The 19,581-nt window shown below is 45.5% G+C and overlaps 1 long non-coding RNA gene across 1 annotated transcript in view; it reads right to left on the bottom strand.

Annotated features, from left to right (window-relative positions):
- LOC108446966 overlaps positions 1-19,369 on the bottom strand; it is a 27,386-nt gene extending 8,017 nt beyond the window's left edge. The window contains exons 1-4 of the long non-coding RNA XR_001862311.1: positions 18,968-19,369; positions 15,053-15,141; positions 11,931-12,007; positions 3,474-4,952 (exon numbers count right to left, since the gene is read on the bottom strand). This is a non-coding gene — a long non-coding RNA (uncharacterized LOC108446966). The remainder of the gene's footprint in view (positions 1-3,473; positions 4,953-11,930; positions 12,008-15,052; positions 15,142-18,967) is intronic.
- Positions 19,370-19,581: the final 212 nt, after the last annotated feature.

The raw sequence follows: 19,581 nt of genomic DNA, 5'->3' as shown, positions 1-19,581 counted from the left end.
ACTTTGGGGCTTGGAGCAGCCTGGGACAGTGGGAGGTGTCCCTGCCCATGGCAGGGGTGGCACTGGATAGGCTTTGAGATCCCTCCCAATCCAACTCATTCCATGATTCTGTGACTTTACAGACCAAAACTGAGTTACATCCAGACCAAGTGATTGACCCAGGGTCACACAGACCATCTGCAGCAGAGGCAAAACCAGCACCAACATTTTCCAGAACAATTCAGTCATTAACCACCAGCTCATCCTTCCTCTCCTCATTCCCTGAGCCATTCTTTCAGTATCACAGGACAGGGGCTGGAATTTAAATGCAGTTACACACCGTGTTTAGCATCTCAACCCAAAGGATTCCATTAATCTGAGTAAAGCCATTCACATGCACACAAGCTTTTGCAGAACTGGTCCCTGGGTGAGAAATATTTCAAAACGTGCCCCCTGCAAGGGGAGAAGCATCTGCCCCCCTTTTTTCCCTTACATGTGTATTTTGCATCTGTAAACCATAAATGTATGATAAAAGCACTGCAAACCTCCATGGAGCTCAGAGGCAAAACCGATCGGTTTTGCTCTGCCAGTTTGAAAATGGTTTTCTTGATGAAACTCATGAGTCTGCTGGAGACTGAGACACAGATGGATGAGCTGAGCATATGATAAACCTGCTGCATGAGTTTGTAGTTAATTGCCCATCATCTTTTTTGTCTCCCCATAAAACATTTCACGCCCACCTTGCACAGTAAAGGTAACCTGAGTGTCATAAACCATTTGTCTCCCGAGCTTTCCCCGCTGCACTCCCCGAGCTCTCATGGTGAGAGAGCCGTGGAGACAAGACAAATTTGCTGAACCCTTTTACAGATGAAGTGCTCTGCATCTTTTATCAAATGATCTCCATTCTCTAATGAGAAGAAACACCTCCCAGAGTCATTTGCATGCTAATATCTTTATTTCTAAAACAATAAGCAGGCTGTGACTCTCCGAGCTGCCAGTCAGCACAGACACTGCATTTCCATGAGCCAGGGGTGGAGAGAGGCCAAGAAACCAAGTCCCTTCCCCTGAGCACAAAGGGGACTTTGGGCTGAGCACAAAGAGGGGCAGAGGGGTCCAGGACAAGAATCATTACCTGGGTGGGGGGCCCATCACTGCTGGTGATCCCTGGGAGTTCCTTTCAACTCAGGTTATTCATAGAATCCCAGGATGGTTTGAGTTGGAAGGACCTTAAAGCCCATCCCATCCCACCCCTGCAGGGACACCTTCCACTATCCCAGGCCGCTCCCAGCCCCAATGTCCAGCCTGACCTTGGGCACTGCCAGGGATCCAGGGGCAGCCCCAGCTGCTCTGGGCACCCTGTGCCAGGGCCTGCCCACCCTCACAGGGAAGGATTTCTTCCTAACATTCAATCTAAACCTACTACTTTCATCTCCAAACCATCTGCCCCTTTCCTGTCACTCCATGTTTTTGTAAAAAGTCCTTCTCCATCTTTCCTGGATTTCTCCATTCTTTCCTGAACTGTATTTTAAATCCTGCCCTGCCTTCACAGCTGCTGTTGGGAAAACAGTTCCTGCAGGACCAGGGTGCCAGGCAGGTGGAGCTGGTACTGCAGATCCCCTCAGAGCTCCTCACACCTGTGGGTCACTGGTGCATTCCTGTCCTTCTTTTTATTTTCACTGGGGGATGAAAGCTTGCAGGAGCAGGTCATTTGAGGGCAGCACAGCAGCCTCACTCGGAGCAGTGAGAAAGGCAAAACACTGTCACAGCTACCACGGTTCTAAACCTGCCCCCCAAAAAAAGCTCTCCTGGTGCTTTGCCTGGATGCCACAGCACAGAGAGGCTGCTCTTCCCTGCCACAGCTGGGGGCAAACAGTGTCACTCTGCTGTGGTGTTGGGATTTTCCTGCCTCCCAAACGCCTCTGCTTGTCTGAGCCGAGTGCTTCTGGCAGGCAGCAGCCACGGAACAAAGGGAAAAGGAGGCAAAAAAAAAGCTCTTCCTTGCACTGAGTCACTTCAGATTGAAGCCTTTCCTCCCTCGCAGCACTGCTGCCAAACAGGCCCTTTGGAAAGCCCCAAAGCCTCCAGTGGTGGCAGAGCTTCCCAGGAAACAGCTTTTCCTCAGCAGTCGGATCCTTGGAGGAGTGAGGAGCAAAGCCTAACGGGGCAGTTAAAGGAATTAGCCCCACTTTCCCTGGCGTGCTTTCCAGTTCATGGCCCTGCTTTACAGGACTTAAATCTCTGGCAAACAGATTTGCCCTGCCCACAGCTCCCTGCCAGGAGCAGCAGAGAGCAGAGGAGCTGCCAGCACAGGGCTCGCTGCTCTTGAAAAGCTGCTGGGAACGAGGAGGATGCTGCTGAACACCTAATTTTGGAATTTGCTGAACACCAGCAGAAATGTCTCAGGGAAGAGGAACAAACTCTACCAAGTCACTGTGCAGCCTCTGCTGAGGCATTCACAACAACACAGATAGCAGAAGTGGGACCTCTGTTTTTTATATTGGGACCTATATTTATACCATTGACTGTATTTAGTTATATTGGCAGCTCTCCAGGGGGAATCACACAAAGCCTTCACCTTGCTAATGAAGCTGACATTTTTCATGTCTGTGCCATGAGGACACATGGTTGATTTTAGTGATATATTTATGGGTTTACATCCTTCTATCTCTCAGTACATTAAAATTGCACGTTTGCACTGTCCATTTGAAATTCCACCTTTTTTTTAGCCTAAAATGTAGTTTTATTCTATGAAAATAGAGAAGATTATACAAAGGCAAGAATTGTATTTATCTAAGACTATGACTGTTATAAGCACTTGAGAGGTGATGGAAATGATTAAAACCACTCCTGTCTTGATATAAGGTCAAGAATCGAAATAATCTTGTTAGCAAGGAATTAGGCAGCCTCTTCCTCTCTCAGGTTTCCGTGGAAGTGCTTCAGAGATGCCCATTTTTCCCCATGGAATTGAGAGGAGCCATTCCACATGATCTGTTTTTCTTTCTGACTGCATTAAAACAAACATTCAATGGAAGGAGTTTTCCCCCATCTCTTTCAAAAGGCTGCCACCATATGGGGGATTGGTTTTAATACAAGGCTTTGTTTGGGGTTTTGCAAATAGACCTTCGTGGAGCCTCAGCCCAGCCTCTGGAACGAGAGGGCCCTCCCTGCAGGACAGCCCAGGAGGGGAACAACACTGGGAACTGTGACACAGAAACAGCTCTGTCCCACAAAGGGCTCGAATCACCTTCCCCTTTAACAATCTGCACTTACTGCTAAACCTGTGTTTCATCTGTTTGTGTGACACACAGCTCTGTGGATTTGGAACATCAGTTCTGCTCCAGGTGAAGGACTGCTGTCACTGACTTCTATTCCCTCATCTTGTCACCTGCTCTGTGGAAGGTGTCCCTGCCCAGGACAGGGGTGGATTGTCTTTAAGGTCTATTCCAACCCAAACCATTCTGCCATTCAGTTTTTCTATGGAAATATGAGCTCACCTGCCCATCAGGAGTGTGAAGATACCCTGGATCCAGAGGAACTGCATTCCCAATCCATGGACAGCAGTGGGCGAGCAGTGAAAGCTCTTACTCTGAGAATAAACACGAACCAAGGTAAAACAGAATGTCTTTCTACTGGAATTAAGACGAAGAAAATGAGAGAAGGTGAAATGAGGGAAGCATAAAGCCTTTACTTGCATTAGAATTTCTCCACCAGATCCAACACTATTCTACACTGGAGCACATCAGCTGAAGAACTAACCCTAAGATCATACTTGAATTTGATAAATAAAATAAATCCCCATCTCTTAGTAGAACAGATTAAGCCAGAGGTTCTTCCTATCAAGCTACAAACGTCATGTGAAGATCAAGCTCCCATCTCACGTAAGTGTTTGTTCAACAAAGCACGGCAGGGCCTTCTCAGGGAGATTAAACAGCAAGAACCTGCAAATAATCCTGTTCTCAAATTTAATTCTTGCAGACAGGGCAGTGCCACAACCCTTCCCTTGTCCAGAGCTGGAGCTGGCCACCCGAGACAGGCAATTCCCAGGATTACTTGCCCTGTGGATCATGCCCCTGTGTCTGTGCAGGGCAAACCTCGGGGCTCTGGGCACCTCTGTGTTTGCAGAGCGTGGCTTTGGAACAAGAACTGTCAGACTGCATTGAGGTAAAAGTGTGAATAACCCAGACTCTGGCAGTGTCAGGCCACCAATACTTCTGCAAAGCAAAAATCCATAATTTTCATACAGACACCACCCTATACAGAGAGGAATTTATGAGGAAGCACAAGCCTTTGGGAATCCAATTCCCTCTTCTTTACCATTCTCCCAAGAGAGTCACTCCAGTGTTCAGAGAGTGATGAGGAACATGGAGTTTGAGGCAGGAACATGGACAAATACAGGAATTGGCCTCACAGTGAGGAGGAAGTGGGCTCACATCACCCCTGGGTCAGTCCTGGAGCTATTCTGGGAACCACAGCACCGCAGAACCACAATAAAAACGATGGCTTGATCTGAAAAATTCATTCCTTGGGCCAAAATTATATGAATGGGAAAGTGCATTTTCCTGCCCCTTTCTTGGCCCAGGAAACTCTTGGAAATAAAGTGTTGTAGCTCTTCCTAGGGATCCCTCTGGCTTTAAATACATATTGGGGGAGATATTTCTGTGATTGTATGGAAAAGCATTTCCTGTACACTGAAACTGATCTCTATTGATCCTCACAGCTGAGAACATGGCCCTGTTCTCCCTCAGGTACTGTTCCCTTCCTGCCTTTCTGCCACACCTGCCTGGATGTTCCTGTCCACAACAGAAACCTGCCTGGCCCTCTCCAATGTCAGGAGGCATCACTAGCGTTTCTACTTTATTCCTGTAGTGCCACTGGCTTTTACCAACAATGATATCCCAGTCTGGAGTTTTACTTGCCTCATAAATTCAAAGTTTCCTTTAATAGCAGATGTGGAGCTTGCAGACACTCCTGCTCTGGAATAGAAGACAATAAAAGTAATAAATTCAATGTACTCAGCCCATGTTACCTGGATCTGGCTCTACCAGCTCCCTTAAAGCCTGGTGCTGTTGGAACACTGCTGGTGCCTCCACTGCAGTCAGGGGGTAAAAAAGGAGGGGAAAACAAGGAAAAGAGGTATTATCCAATGCCAAGGAACGACCTGAGCATGCACAGCTCCATGCTGAACTCCAGCAGCTCGGAAGCAGAGCTATGAAACACCTGGGCTGCACTAATGCATGGCTTTTCCTCACACACAAACGAGGATTTTACCACAGAGCAGCTCCTGACACAAGGAAACGGAAAGATAAGGAGTGAAAGGAAAAGTTATTACATTTAAAATGTTATCATTAGCAACAACAGGTTTAAAAAAACATCATAAATGATTGCCTGCCATGTCCCCTTTCCACTGCCATCAGGACCAGCAAACATTCCCGATGGTCCCCGTGGCTGTGGAGCTTAAATGAGGTTTTATCTCCCATAAGTGTTTATTTCACTCTCCATAAAGTAAAAGGCACCACAGTTTAGAAATAATGCATTCCCAGCCCTGAGTATTACGGGGAACCCATTATTTTTATTGCTTGCTGTGTAAAGGATATTTCATATTTAGGGAACGGAGCTGTTCCCAAATAAATAAGGAGGCAGGAGCTGCATAAAAACCTTGGTGCAAAATACCCATACAATTATGTGCCAAGCAATGCAGGAGTACATTGTACCTGCTCCCAAAAGTTTTATAGCCCTGAGAATAATCCCTTATTTGCATGTGCAATTACTGCAATTGCGTTTGCAATTACATCAATTGTCCAATTACATCAGCTGTGTTTCCAATGAGCTAAAAGAAAAAAAACGAAGTACACATTGCTCTTTGCTGCAATAAAAATGGATTTGCATATAGAGAAAAAAGGATTTCTGTTTGCTGGGAGATTAAATTAGACTACCTTGGGGTATTTTGCTTTTCTTGCATGAAGTCTGAGCATTTCTGTGATATTAAAAAAGGTTGGAGCTGTTTCATAACTTGAGACTCCACAGTAATTTCTTCTCTTGGGCCACTGTAATTACTGTGCAGTTTTCCATTGTCATCAGAGAAATTATTTTACATTTACAATTAATAGGACACAGTCTTGGGGCCAGATCCCTTAAAGCTTTCTTTTTCTCTCTAATAACTTAGATCATTAGGAGTCACATATGTTTCATTTCTCAGAAGTGTGCAAATAAAAGAAGTCTAAATTCCAAGGTAGAATTCTATTTCCAGCATAACCAGCACCTGCTTTTTCTAGTAACTCCACAGGTGGTAGGAAATCCCTTAATCTGCTCATCACCAATTTCCACGTGTGAAATGAGAGCATCTGAAAGTGCAGCACCAATCAGAAAAAATACAGAAATGGAACCCTGGATTTTCTGAGTGTATGGAGCACATCCAGGATTTCCACCTCTTACTTTAACAGCTTAGGAATATAAAAGTTTGCTTATTTTCTTCAGTGCTGCATAAAGGCTGTGATTTTCCCTGTGCTGCATAACCAGAACTGGAAATTTGGGGATCAACAGAGAGGAATTTCAGTGAGATATTCACAAGCCTCTCCTCGTATTTGCTCTCCCAAGTCTCACATTGAGGTTGTGCAGGGGACAGGGGGAGCTGGGTGCTGCAGGGCCACCCTGGCTCCTGGAAATCCCTTTATTTTGCGCTGTTTTGTGTTTCTGCTAAACCCATGACCAACTGATGCTCCTCAGGCCTGAGCAGGTAAAGGTGACATGTCCAGATGTGGCCAAGCCACCATCCACATGTACCTGAACCTGGATATTCATAAAGAATTTCCAGCAGGGGATGCTGAAACCCCTGTGCAGCTCCTGCTCCCACAACTACAGCACTACAGGGATGAAATTCTGCCTCTAACCCCACATTAAATTCTAAATGTTGAAAAAGAATATAAATTTTGTCTGCTTTGGCAAATGAATGTTGCACCTGGAGGAAGCAGAGCCTGCTCTCTCCCGAACAAAACAGCAACAAAACCAACCCAGCACCTGATTTGCTTTTCCTCTCCTCAGAAACAGATGGAAAAAAGCACTGTGGGGAAGGGATGAGCTGGGTGTGGGTGTCATCTGTGTGTCAGCTAAATTCAGATTCCTGGTGTTAGATCAGCCTAACCAGGACAGACAGGTTCTCTCTGCTGCCTCTACACCTCGAGTTAAGGAAATAAGAAAGGTGGTTTAGCATGGCCAGATCCTTGCCAGGCTTTGGGACTTTTAGACAAATAAACATTAATTTAAATGACTTGAAAAACTGACTCCTGCAAAAACTAGAAAAGCTTATTTAATTGTTACTTCAGGTCCAAAATTAAACAAATGCCTCTGTCACTGAAGAACAAGGAATGACAATGTTTAGCTCCTGTCAGTTTTTCTGTTTTAACCTCGTCAGAAGTGATTCAGTCCCTGGTGCAGGGATCTCCTCCTCCTGCACAGTGTTTACCTGTTATTATTTTAATGCATTGTTACCTTTAATATTTGCTGGTTTCAGATGTATGTTTCTATTTCCAGTGCCCCTCCAAGCCTGGCACACACTGAAGTTCAACAGAAGGCAACAGCAAATACAGATTTGATACCAAAGTTCAGCTATTTCCAGGTCAAAGCTGTTCCCCTCTCCCCTCACCCAGCAGACACCTCAACGAGCTCTGGTCTAGAGAGCTCATTCAAACCATGAATTAGACCTTGCCAGGAAGCTTCCCACTGGGGAGAATGATTTTCTTACTTTAAAGTAACTTTCCTTTTACTCTGAAGTCATTAAAAGTGGTGGGATCGAACAACTCCCAGCTACTGTGGAGAAACCAGGAGCTCTCAGTCTCAGCTGAGTTATGGCCCCTTAAGTGGCGTTTCGGAGCACTTTAAGTAATTTTTGGACTTCAGCTGTGTTGGAGAGGTTTCCAAAGAACCCTTTATTAATGGTGAGAGTCTCCCTGTGCCCTCTTCAGACAGCGGGGATGGTGCTCCACACGCCAGCACTGGCCCTCAAGGCGTGTGGCTCTCTGGAGATGTTCAGGGTGCAGCCTCTTGCCTCCCTTAAGAACAGGAAAAAACCTCAGCATAAAAGAGTTAATGCAGAACATAATTTTACTTAGTCTGACAAAGGTCCTGAGGAGTAAAAATCAGGTTTTATACAAGAAAAAGGGGTAGGGTTGGATGTATTTCTGAAAACAATCATTTCTCTTGGTGGTAATGTTTATTCTTGTCTCCAGTCACGTTCTGCTTTCCTGTGTAATTTGTGTGTAACTCTATATAGGGCTGAGATTTCAAACCTAAACAGCAAATGTCATAAATAAAGACCTCCACAGAAAAAACAAATGCAGCAGCAAAGTGCCTTAATTTGTATTTGCCAGTTCTGGGAACAATTGCTGTGGGATGAATGCCTGGCTCTTCCTGCCAGGGAAACTTTGCTATTAATTCCTCAGCCTGAGAACAATTCCCCACTTAGCAAGGAGCTCTGGGGTATAAAAGCTGGGACGACATCCGTTTTACAGTCAATCATCCGTGAGGGATGGGCCAGCAGAATTGTTGGCTGTTTTCTTGGAAGATGGAAACCCATCCCAGAGCCAAAGCCAGTCATGGCAAACATGGTAAACATCACCTGAAATTCATTAACATCTTACTGCACAATATTATTGTCATTGTTTCCCCTTGCCCAACCCTCCTCTCCGCTTTTCCCTTCACATCACCAGCTGCTTCCACCCCAGCATTCGGGGCCCACACCAGGTCTGCGTTTGAACCCGAGACAAATGGGTTAATTGTGTTTTAATTGGTTCCACAGTGACTGCAGACACAGAAGCTCTAGAAACCACTGAGAGCTCTTGGGACAAAAATAAGGTGGTCCTTGCTTTAATGTTAAATTCACTTTACGAGCAGCAATATAGAAGGGAGGTGTTCAATTAAATAACAGGACCTCTCCAGACACTGAACATTTTGCTTTGAGCAAATTAACTGGATAAACTTAGACCCAGTGTGGGAGAACTGGAGTGATACATAAACCCAAATATCTAATGGAATTATGGTTGGAAAAGCCCTTCAAGGCCATCAAGTCCAGACTTCGACTGATGCCCACCCTGTCCCCAGCCCAGAGCACTGAGTGCCACATCCAGGCCTTCCTTGGGCACCTCCAGGGATGGGGACTGGGCAGCTCTTTCCCATGCCTGACAGCCCTTTCCAGGAAGAACTTCTACCTGAAGGATTCTTGTTCCATCAGCCTCATGAGAGCAGCAGCTGGTAACAGAGGTTTGAAATCACCACTATTGTATTCTGTCATGTCGTGTTTGAGATTTTGGAAGAATTTTGTTCCAGAACACATCCTGGGGATTGTGACAGCGTTCTTGTCATCCCAGAGCATGCAGGGAATTCACAGAAGATGATTTGTGCAGAAAATGTCCAGTGAAAAATGATGTTCAGATTTGTCTCGTCAGAGCTGAACCAAAGCACTCCGAGCGTTACCCACCCCACAGTGACACAAATACCAAGTCTGTCACTTCAAACAACTGCAAGCCAGGAGATTGGGTTATTTAGGAACAGCTCCCATCCTTGCTGGAATCACACTCACTCCCCATCTAAGCAGAGCAGGTAAAAGGAGGAATTGTTGGATATTTGTACTGAGCTGCTGCCCACAGAGCTAGGGATAAATCCAAGTGGGAACAAGGACTGAAAGAAAGAGGCCATTGGAAAATGTGCAGGATGGGCTGAGAGAGAAAGGAGCTGGGCTGGGAATGCTGCAGGTCCTCAGAGAGGGAACATTTCATGGGGGATGGCCCCAGATCTCCAGGGATCTCACATATGCCTGGACCAGGGCATCCACGATGTTTTTTCCCTTCATTTCAAGCTACACGAACCTTCTCTAGTAGTGGACAGGGACCTTCCCAAGGGCTGCTCCTCCCCTTGTTGTTCTCCCACTGTGGAGATGGATAGAATAGTCTGAGCAAAAAATGGAATTGTTTTTTAGGCACAAAACACATGTGAGTTGAGCTCAGCTGCCCTGAATGTGACAAATCTCTCTGCCCCCTGTATTTGTAGTGGGGTCTCACCTTGTGCCACCTACACCTGATTCTCTCTACAAGGTGCCTGTAGCACCGCATCTGTTCCCAGCTAGGACAGATTTCTGTATTGCAAACATCCCAGCTGTGTTTACTCTGGAATATCTATGTCAAAGCCACTTCCAGGCACCTGCAAGTCATAGCTTTCATTGATATTCTTTCTTGTTGGCACAGAAAGGTATAAAAACACTCAGAAGTATTAAAGTTGTCCTGGTGCACCTGAGTCAGCTCCTGCCCCATTTGTTTCCCTCCTCACAGAGTTAGTGCTGGAGGAGGTGAGGCCACTGCTGGATGAAAAAAGAGCAGAGAAGTTGTGCAGTGCAGAGCACAGCTGATCTGGGATGTGAGGGAGCAGAGCCAGTGCCCGTTCCTGCTCCTCAATCCCTTCCAGCCCTGACAGATGCCATCCTCAGGTGGCGCCTCGGGAGCGCTGGAGCCGATTCTGCTGGAGCTGCAGTTGCTCACACACTCTGTGTCCCCGTGACAACTCCTGGGCCTGCTCACAACCCAACAGATTTAGTGGCCATCCTTCCCCTCCTGCTCCCAGCAGGCTGGGCTGGGCTGCTCACCCCGGCAGGGAAGTGCTCTGAGGAAATAAAGAGCCTGAAACCCTCAGTCCACAGAAATTCAGAACCAGCTGCCTGGAGGCTGCCAGAGGACACTTGGAAGCTTTTCCATTTCCCAGGATGACTCCTGCTGGCTGCTGGGCCAGGCAGGGCCACGACTTCCACAGCAGTGCTGGGATAACACCTGGACTCAATGGCCCTGGGGGCTTTTCCAACCCTAACCATTCCATGACTTCATCTGACCCATTAAATTGTTCCCATGCTCGCTAGACCAGCACCTCCAACAACTGTTTTCTCATCCTTAGGTAACATTTTTGTTCCCAGGACAAGAGGGCCTTTCCCACCCCTGTGGAAATTACCTCCACCTGATAATTGTTAAAAATAATGTGCAGTTTAGGAAACAACCTGAAAAATCAAGAGTTCAATATTAAATGTCCAAAGTTGTCCAGCACTGAAGATTTAAACAGAAATCATGTGGAACATTTATGACTGCATGGACCAAGCTCTTCGAGGATTTCTTACTTCTGACTCCATTTCAGCAGCACTAAATAGAGGAACATTTAGCGATGAATTAAACATTCGTAAAAAGGAAGGAGTTTAAAATGCTATGCATTAAGAACTTAAGTTGACCGTTCCCTTTTCTTGCCCTCCGCCTTCTGAGCTCTCTTATTGGAAAAAGAGATTTCCATTAATAAAATAAATTTATTTCACTCTGCCTGTTGAGCAAGAAAAAAGCTTTGTGCAACTCCCAGCTGTGGCTTTGAGATACTGCTGCTCCCCACTTCTCCTCCCAAGTTCTTGGCAACTTCTCCCTTATTAACATGCCTATTTTTATAATATTTTTACAGTGTCTCAGTGTCACAGTGCTCACTGGGTGCCCTGCAGAGGTTTGGTGAGTGAGCACCGTTGCATTTGCAGCTTCTTTTCTCACATTTTTGATCCTCGAGGTCACCCCTGAGCACAAAAGACTGAGCTTGGTGCTGAGATTGTTTGCCAGAAATAACTATCAGCAAGAACTGGAGAGACAGCCATGAATCTCAGGGCTCCAGGGAAAAGGAGGACCTGGTTATTTGCTGTACAGCCCACAGAGGCAAGGGCGGACACACATCAGCCAACCCATGTCCTTTCCAAACTCTTCCTTCATCAGCTGTCACAGAATAATTTTCCAGGCAAATCCCAGCAAAAACTACGGAAATCACTTCTCCTACCACAGCACAAGGAAAATGCAAAGCCTGTGTTGTCCCATCCAACTGGTAGTGACAACTTTAGCACCCAAAAATAAGTTGCGAAAAAGGAGGGAGAGGAAGAACCATCTGAGCTGACTTACGTGAGCGCTTTTTTCGGCTTGGAACAGGAATTATCACCAACAAACCCCCACGCTCTGACAGCCAAGGCCACAACAACCTGCAAAACAAAGCAAAGTGACATAGATTGAAGTTTCCTCAAAATTTGTGAAGGAAAAAACTGTGGCACATCCACTGGCCCAAATGAAATTTTGCTCCAGTCCTTTGGCCAACAACCAGGTGTTTGTATCACCTCAGAACTCTGGGCACACACGATGCGAGGCCAAGCCCAATAAAACTGATTTTCCACCTGCAACTGAAGTGGTTTGTGATTCTTTTTGCTGGTTTGAAGGCAGACACCGAGCTGTGTTTGTTCAGCCCCACCACCCTGTCACCTTCACTGTCAAACTCAGTCACTCCTGACAGATGTAGGACAACAACCTCTCCCAGGAATCCTCTCACAAACAGAGAGATCAGAAACACTCAGAGCTGTTAATCTACCTTTTTATGTCAGTGCATTGCTGCTTTTCCCCTCCTTTAAATCAGCACTTCATTCCCCCCAGCTTCTGTGCTTTGACAGAACTGCTCCATTCAGCAAAGCACCCAAAGCCCCCCTTGCTTCCCTGTGATCTGCAACTTAACAATACATATGCAAATGAAATTAGTGCTGGCAAAAATAATTATAGTTGCTCATGGGAGGATTAATAACTGAAGTCTGCCCTGCTTAAGCTGGGGTTTAATTCTGTTGTAGGCACTAAAGGAAGTTAATTCTGCGTTCAGTGTTGTGTGTGGCAGTTTAGAGGTGGTGAGTGAATGCAGAGGTAATTAAGCGGAGGGGAGAGGAGGGGGTGTGGGGATACATCCATGAGTCTGGCACAGAGAAAATCATGGAATCACAGGAAGGACTGGATTGGAAGGCACTTTAAAGACCATTTAGTTCCAACCCCATTCCACGCTCAGGGAATGTTCCACTAGACCAGGTTAAATATCACCAAATTATGTATTTATTTATATATCTATATAAAAAATCCACTAGTGCTCATTAGCTGGTGGATGAATGAACAGCACAACCCTTTTCTCCTGGATACACACCCCCCCTGCCATCCATCACTTGAAAGGGAACAGGACTGACTCATTCCTACCAGGTGTAATGATGTTGTATAAACTGTGCCCTCAGGCTGGGAGTATTTAATAAAAGAACAAGCTCCTCTTTATACAATGTTTGTGGTATCAAATCAAATTTAGAGCGGGTGTAAATCCCTCCCTCGTTATGGCATCGCTCTGCTCTGGCTGGGGAAAGAGGGCCAGGAGGGACACCCCCAAAAAAGCAGGAATCCAGCAGCAATTCCAGCCAGGGAGCACAAAGAACAGGGTGCTTCCCTCCCATCCCACTGGAATTCTCCTCCTTTGCAAGAGCTGGGGTGGGAAAGCCCTTCCATCGTTTCTCTCCATCCTTCATCAGCACCGGGACATTGAGCAGGGCCCCATCCCAGCCCGGCCAAACTGGTGCAAATCCCTGCTAAGGTGAACACCAGGGAAAGCCCCCAGATCGAAGGGATATAAGCACCTTACAGACTGAAATCCCCTCTCAGCAGCCCTGCTTTATCTGGCTGTTTACAGCCCTGATGAGCCGGATTAGCTGAGTGCAAGCCGTGGCTACAACAGCTGCTTTTCACCTAGGATTAGCATAAAAATCAATCAGCCCCCCTTATGGAGCCAGCAAACTGAAACTGGGAGAGCTCCAATAAAAACAACATCCAGGTGGAAATTACGAAAGTTTTATGGAGCCAAAGAACACATGTCCAGGTTGGACATTACCTGCTGCAGACGTGTGCTTGCATTTGTTTCAAATCCACAATTTAGTGCTTGTTCCAGGACTGAAATGAGGCAAAGCTGATGTTACCTGATTAACTTGTAACTTGATTTTAAATTGCTGCACAATTTTAAACACGTTAGCTTCCCAGTGTTCCACCAGAGATGATACTTTTCCACACCAAGCTGCTTTTTTTGCTGTGTTATCTTCTGGGAAAACACACTTTATTAGTGGTTAGGACATCTCATTCAAGCCCACAAAAAGGGTCTCAGAAACATCCTAATAAATGCACTGTAAGTATTTCAGAGTCATTTCAAATAATTGATTTGGGCTTTTCTTTATGGTCAATGTCATGGTTGAAATGAAGGGAAGAATATCATCGATAATCCAGTAATAACGAAATTACTGCTATGTAAAGCAGCCAGGTGGATGATAATTTACAAGAGAAATGTAACAGATTCCAGTGTCAAAACACTACATTCAAAATATTCTATTCTTATGTGCAACCAGATAATATTATAGAATTATCAGGTTTCTAAACAGCTGTGATATGGTCTGACTGCATTTGTGCTGATTTATTGTAAAGCCACGGAAATCAGAGCATTTGGTTTGGAGCCAAAACCTGCAGGTGAAGGTCACAAACTCACAGCCAACGTAACACTTCTCCAAAATTGTGTTAAACTTAAACTTGCAGAGTGCTCCGAGTCACCCAAGGTTCAGCTCTTACAGCTGCCAAACCTTCCCAGTGCCTGCTGAGATGTTCTGTGTCCTGTCCCCAGTGCCAGCTCCCATTTGCACATTACTGCACAGGAACAGAGAGGGAAAATCCCTTCCCATAACATTGTAACTTCTCATTTTCTCCCCTTAGGTAAATTTAAACTTATTGGCGACTCACAGGCGTGTCCTTTTATTATTCTAACACCAGTAGTGCCTTGGATCACCACAGAAAAATCCATTTTAGCTTCAAACCCAGTGTGTCCCACAGAAATCCTCATTTGCTGCCACAAATATTCCTGTGAATTTTGTGTGTGTGTGTGTCAGGCACCCAGAGATGATCCTGTGTTCCCACATGAAGAAAACACTGCAGAATTTACTCAAATTATAAGCAGGAAAATGGGTTCTTATTTAGCTCTTACTCAGCTGCCTTAGTTCATGCCCCTCATTCAGAGAATCAGCTTTTCCCCTCAGAATAAGATTTACTGCATTTAGACCAGCCAGGACTTCATATTAACTCCCTTTCATGTCTTTACTTTTTTCTAACTGATTAAATTTAGCATTTGTCCTTCTACCTGTCTCATTTAAATACTTCTTACCTGCACTACTTTCCCATAATAACCAGAATTATGGACTTACCTCAGATACTCACATTAACCATCGTACATGGAATTACGGTGTTTACAACAACCACTCAAATTACTTCAGGATCAGATTTTCACAACAACCTCCAGAGGGGGAAAAAAAAAAAATTCACTGCCAGGATCAGATTTTCACAACAACCTCCAGAGGGGAAAAAAAAAAAAAATTTACTGTGCAATCCTAAATTCAGTAGTTCTTTATTAAACACTGAAACCTTCAGAAGTGTGGGTCAGTCTCCCCAATATCCTCAGTTAAATATTGCTAAAATTCCAGCTTTCAGGTATTTCAGTGCAGAGATACCACTCCTGCAGCTGTTCCCTGACCAGACTCTGAGGACAAAAATAACTTGTGGAAGGGAAAAGTGCTCAAGCACATGGGTGGGACAGCTGCGAGCTCATTAAATTTTAAAAGTGATTTGGATCAGACACTAAAACTCCTGTTCACAGTTAATTCCACTGCTTAGTACGGCCCCAGAATGGTGAGATGGACTTTGATTTTCCTCTTTCCTAGGCAGGCTCACTAATGGCAGTAAAGGAGAGTAAATCCAGGATGAGGCTAATTAGCCGTGCGCAAAATGAGGTTTTGTAGGAAGTGGAGCGGGGCTCTTTGCTTTCTCCTCGGTGCCTGGCACCAGGCAGCGCTAAAGGAGCACAGCTCAGTCAGGGAAGGAAGAGCTCGGTGCTACAGCAGCAGCCTGGCTGTTATTCCTGTCTCACCTTCTTGCCAGGGCTGCAGGCAGGGATGAGCATCCCCTGGTGCTGCTCAGAGCCCGGAAAGGCTTCCTGCACGCGAGATTAAAATGGCCTTGGGATTGGTGCAGAGCCCCTTCCAGACTGGGGAAAATTTGTGCTGCCCTCCTGTTTCTGAGAGATGTTTCTCAGACCACAGGGAGGCCAGGAGTGAGCAGGGAAAACTGTTCCCATCTCCCACATCCTCAGATTTCCTGAGAACGGCTTCCCAGTGCCAGAGGGCAGGGTTAGATGGGATACTGGGAAGGGATTGTGAGGGTGGGCAGGGGCTGGCATGGAATTCCCAGAGCAGCTGGGGCTGCCCCTGGATCCCTGGCAGTGCCCAAGGCCAGGCTGGACATTGGGGCTTGGAGCAGCCTGGGACAGTGGGAGGTGTCCCTGCCCTGGCAGGGGTGGCACTGGGTGGGCTTTAAGGTCCCTTCCAACCCAACCATTCTGGGAGTGTTTCCTCCTTTCTCACAGACAGAGAAATGCCAATCTCCTCCCCTGAGGGCAGCAGACAGCAGCAAGTCTCTCTTACTTCCCTCCCTTCTCCCCCACTTTAGGTCCAGGCCCTTCCCAGACGGAGCAGAAGCTCTGCCAGGTCCCTCTGCCCAGTGGGACAATGCCAAAAACCAAAGGCAAGAGGCCAATCACTAACTTTGCAATCACTTTCTTCAGAGCCAATTCCTCCTGCCAGTGCAGGAGACCCTTTCATAGCTAATTGAGCTGTAGGTGTTTCATTTACTTTGCCTTTATCAGTGATATAAAACTGCTGCAGATTTTGCCAATATCCATTAACGAGAATAACTTCAGAGCTCATTTTTGTCTGAGATATCCAGATTGATTCCTGAACACAAGCCCACCAGCTATCTGCCAGCACTTAATAGCTATTGCTTCTTTCTTTTTTTTTTACCCCACAATATATTAAAAAAAAAAAGTTTTCCTCACTTTATTTTTAAAGCTGGAGCTTAAAGGAATCCCTTTCAGAGAATTTCAAAATCATTTCATCATTCACCATCAGTACCCACTACATTTCATTTATTTATTCATCTCCTCACTGTCAAACAAATGCACCTTCACAGTCTTCTGCATTTATAAGGACAAACTTAAAATGATTTCCTCAGTTTTCCACGTGGTGTTTCTCATGGTTAATATGTTCAGACTTTCAGACAAAAACGCCTGCATTTATCTCCTCTGGCCAGGTGGAAGGTACTTATCCAACTGTGCATGAAATAAACAAACATACCCATTACTGCCTGAGGAAAAATGTTATAACGCAACTTCCAAATTGCTGAAGATGCTGGAAAAAAGGCTTTTTTAAAAAACAATAGTGATATTTTTGCAACATAATGTGAGCAGCAGGCCAAAAATCTGACCTTTGATATCACCTGATACCTTTTCTAGTGAAAATGCCCTGAATACAATCCCAGAATCATTGAGGTTGGAAAGACCTCCAAGACCATCAAGTTCCCACCTTGTCACCAGCCCAGAGCACTGAGTGCCACCTCCAGTCCCTTCTTTGCCACCCTCAGGGATGGGGACTCCACCAATTTGAGCCACACATGCTCCAAATGACCCTGATCCTGAATGTCCTCACTCCCCTGGATAAATACACTTGTCAGAGGTGTTATACATGGAGTGTTACCAGCAGCATGTCCCTGTCATTCTCTGCTGTGTTACTGCACTTCTCACTGGGAGAGGGTGTAAAAAAAAAAGTCCCTGTGATTTAATGTTGCTATTTAATTGCATTAAGATTATTTCTTAAAACCTTAACAAAACAGATGTAGTACAGATGTTAAATGAAACTGCAGCGTGGCTGTAACTGAGGGCTGTTACCCAGAGAGGCATTAGCAGCAGAGGGTTGTGGTATTTTTTTGTGCCTTGTTAAAACAGCACAGATAGGAACATTTTCAGGGACATCTTGTCACATAAATAATTGGACCATTACTTTCATACATTGTACACTATATAAAATGTTAATAAACCTTCTAAAATAGCTCTACATTACAGAAATGTATTTTATATTCCATAAAATATTTGGAAGGTCAGGGGAAGCACCTGGGGACAAGGGATGCTGCTGGAGCCAGGACAGGACATCACAAGTGGAAGCAGCTTCAGCTTAAAAAAGCAAATCAAAACACGACCCTGCAGAGAGCAGGGGCTCAGAGTGGGCTCAGAGTGGGCTCAGCCCAGAATTTCCAGTCATTATTGAATCAGAACATCATTTCTCACCCGATAACATCTATCAGGTAAGAGATATGAACCCCAGACAGGTCCTAAATATGTGCTGTGATTTTCTGGAGTAGCCAAAGAGCAAAACAATTCAAAGTTTGGGCTGTTTCTTGTTTGACTCAGCATGTGAAAGTCATTGTCCTCATTGTGCTCTCCTGAGGAGGGCAATAAATCAGGTATAAAAGCCCACAGTCAGAGTTTCCTCCCAGTGCCGCTGTAATTTACAGAACCCTTGCAAGGCTGTGCAAGTCACTGGGGTTTGATTTAAGAGCACCCATAACCTGTTGAAGCCACGGGAAAACTGTGTGTGAACTCAGCCCTGTCTGGAATAACCCCTTCCAAACTGTCCCAAATCCAGCTGGGGATTCCAACACCGCAGGAAGCAAAACCCCAAGAACATTTTAGTCACCAGAGACTTTCTTATGGGATCAGAGAATGTGTATTTGAGGTTGGGCAACCACCAAAACCCCACACTGCTCCAACCAGGAGTTACTGGGCATTCCTTTGTCACCAAGGGCACCTCCTGAAGGCCTGCACTGATGTGCCAAGTGCTTGGCAACTGCTCAGGGACAGGGCATAAAAATAAAACCGCCACAAAACTACAAATTATTACTGGAATTCACTGGAATTTATATTGGTCTCCCTTAACAAGGGCAGGTGGGAACAGCAAACAGGAAAATTATAGAATAACAGAATCATAGAATGGTTTGGGCTGGAAGGGACATTAAAGATTATCTAATTCCAATTCCCTGCCGTGGGCAGGGACACCTCCCACTAAACCAGGTTGCTCCAAGCCCTGTCCAACCTAGCCTAAGTATCAGATATAATATTCTAACCCCCAGACATCACTCACTCCCCCAAACTGCAACACTTTGCCAAGGAAATTGTGAAAAGACTCACTCCAGCCCAGGGAGGGCCGTGTATCACTGGGTACTCACTGGGTACTCACCCAAATTTCCTGCAGACCAGCAATTCCTGCTCCTGCCCCTTTGGAGAAACAGGATCTGCTCTGGTGTGAAATCACCACACAAAGGAATGGTTTAGAAAGGCACAAAATCCACGGGTTGGGGTTTTTTTCCCCTTGAAAACTGAAGATAAACACAGCCAACTCCAAGCCAAGGAAGAGGAGGGATTTCTTGATTTTTACTATCCATTCTGTGCCTGTAAATGAATAAATATATATTAATTAATCAGTTTGGTAAAAAGAGGAGGACAACAGAGACACGGGGCTCTCTGCACTGGTTTGTGAAGAACAATCTCAGCTGCCTGCAATGTTTCAGCACAATTTCTCTTACTGGCTGAAACAAAGCTCAGGCTTTAAGGGGAAAAGAGCCATCAGGACCAAGCCCAAGTACTGCTCCAAAAAAAAGGAAATTTCTTTTCATTACTTTTGAGCACATTTATTTTCCAGCAAACATCTGATGGAGACAATTGTTCGTGTCTGATGTCAGTGGATTTAAGCTGCAAGTGCTTGGGGTGTCCTGTGCAGGGCCAGGAGTGGGAATTGGAGGATGCCTGTGGGTCCCTTCCAACTCAGGATATTCTGGGATGTTTAAATCTGGT

This window comes from Corvus brachyrhynchos, unplaced genomic scaffold, assembly GCF_000691975.1.
Source record: "Corvus brachyrhynchos isolate BGI_N302 unplaced genomic scaffold, ASM69197v1 scaffold95, whole genome shotgun sequence".
NCBI classification, from domain to species: domain Eukaryota; kingdom Metazoa; phylum Chordata; class Aves; order Passeriformes; family Corvidae; genus Corvus; species Corvus brachyrhynchos.
Note: the sequence above shows the minus strand (reverse complement) of the source record. Positions and strands in the feature narration are given on the sequence as shown.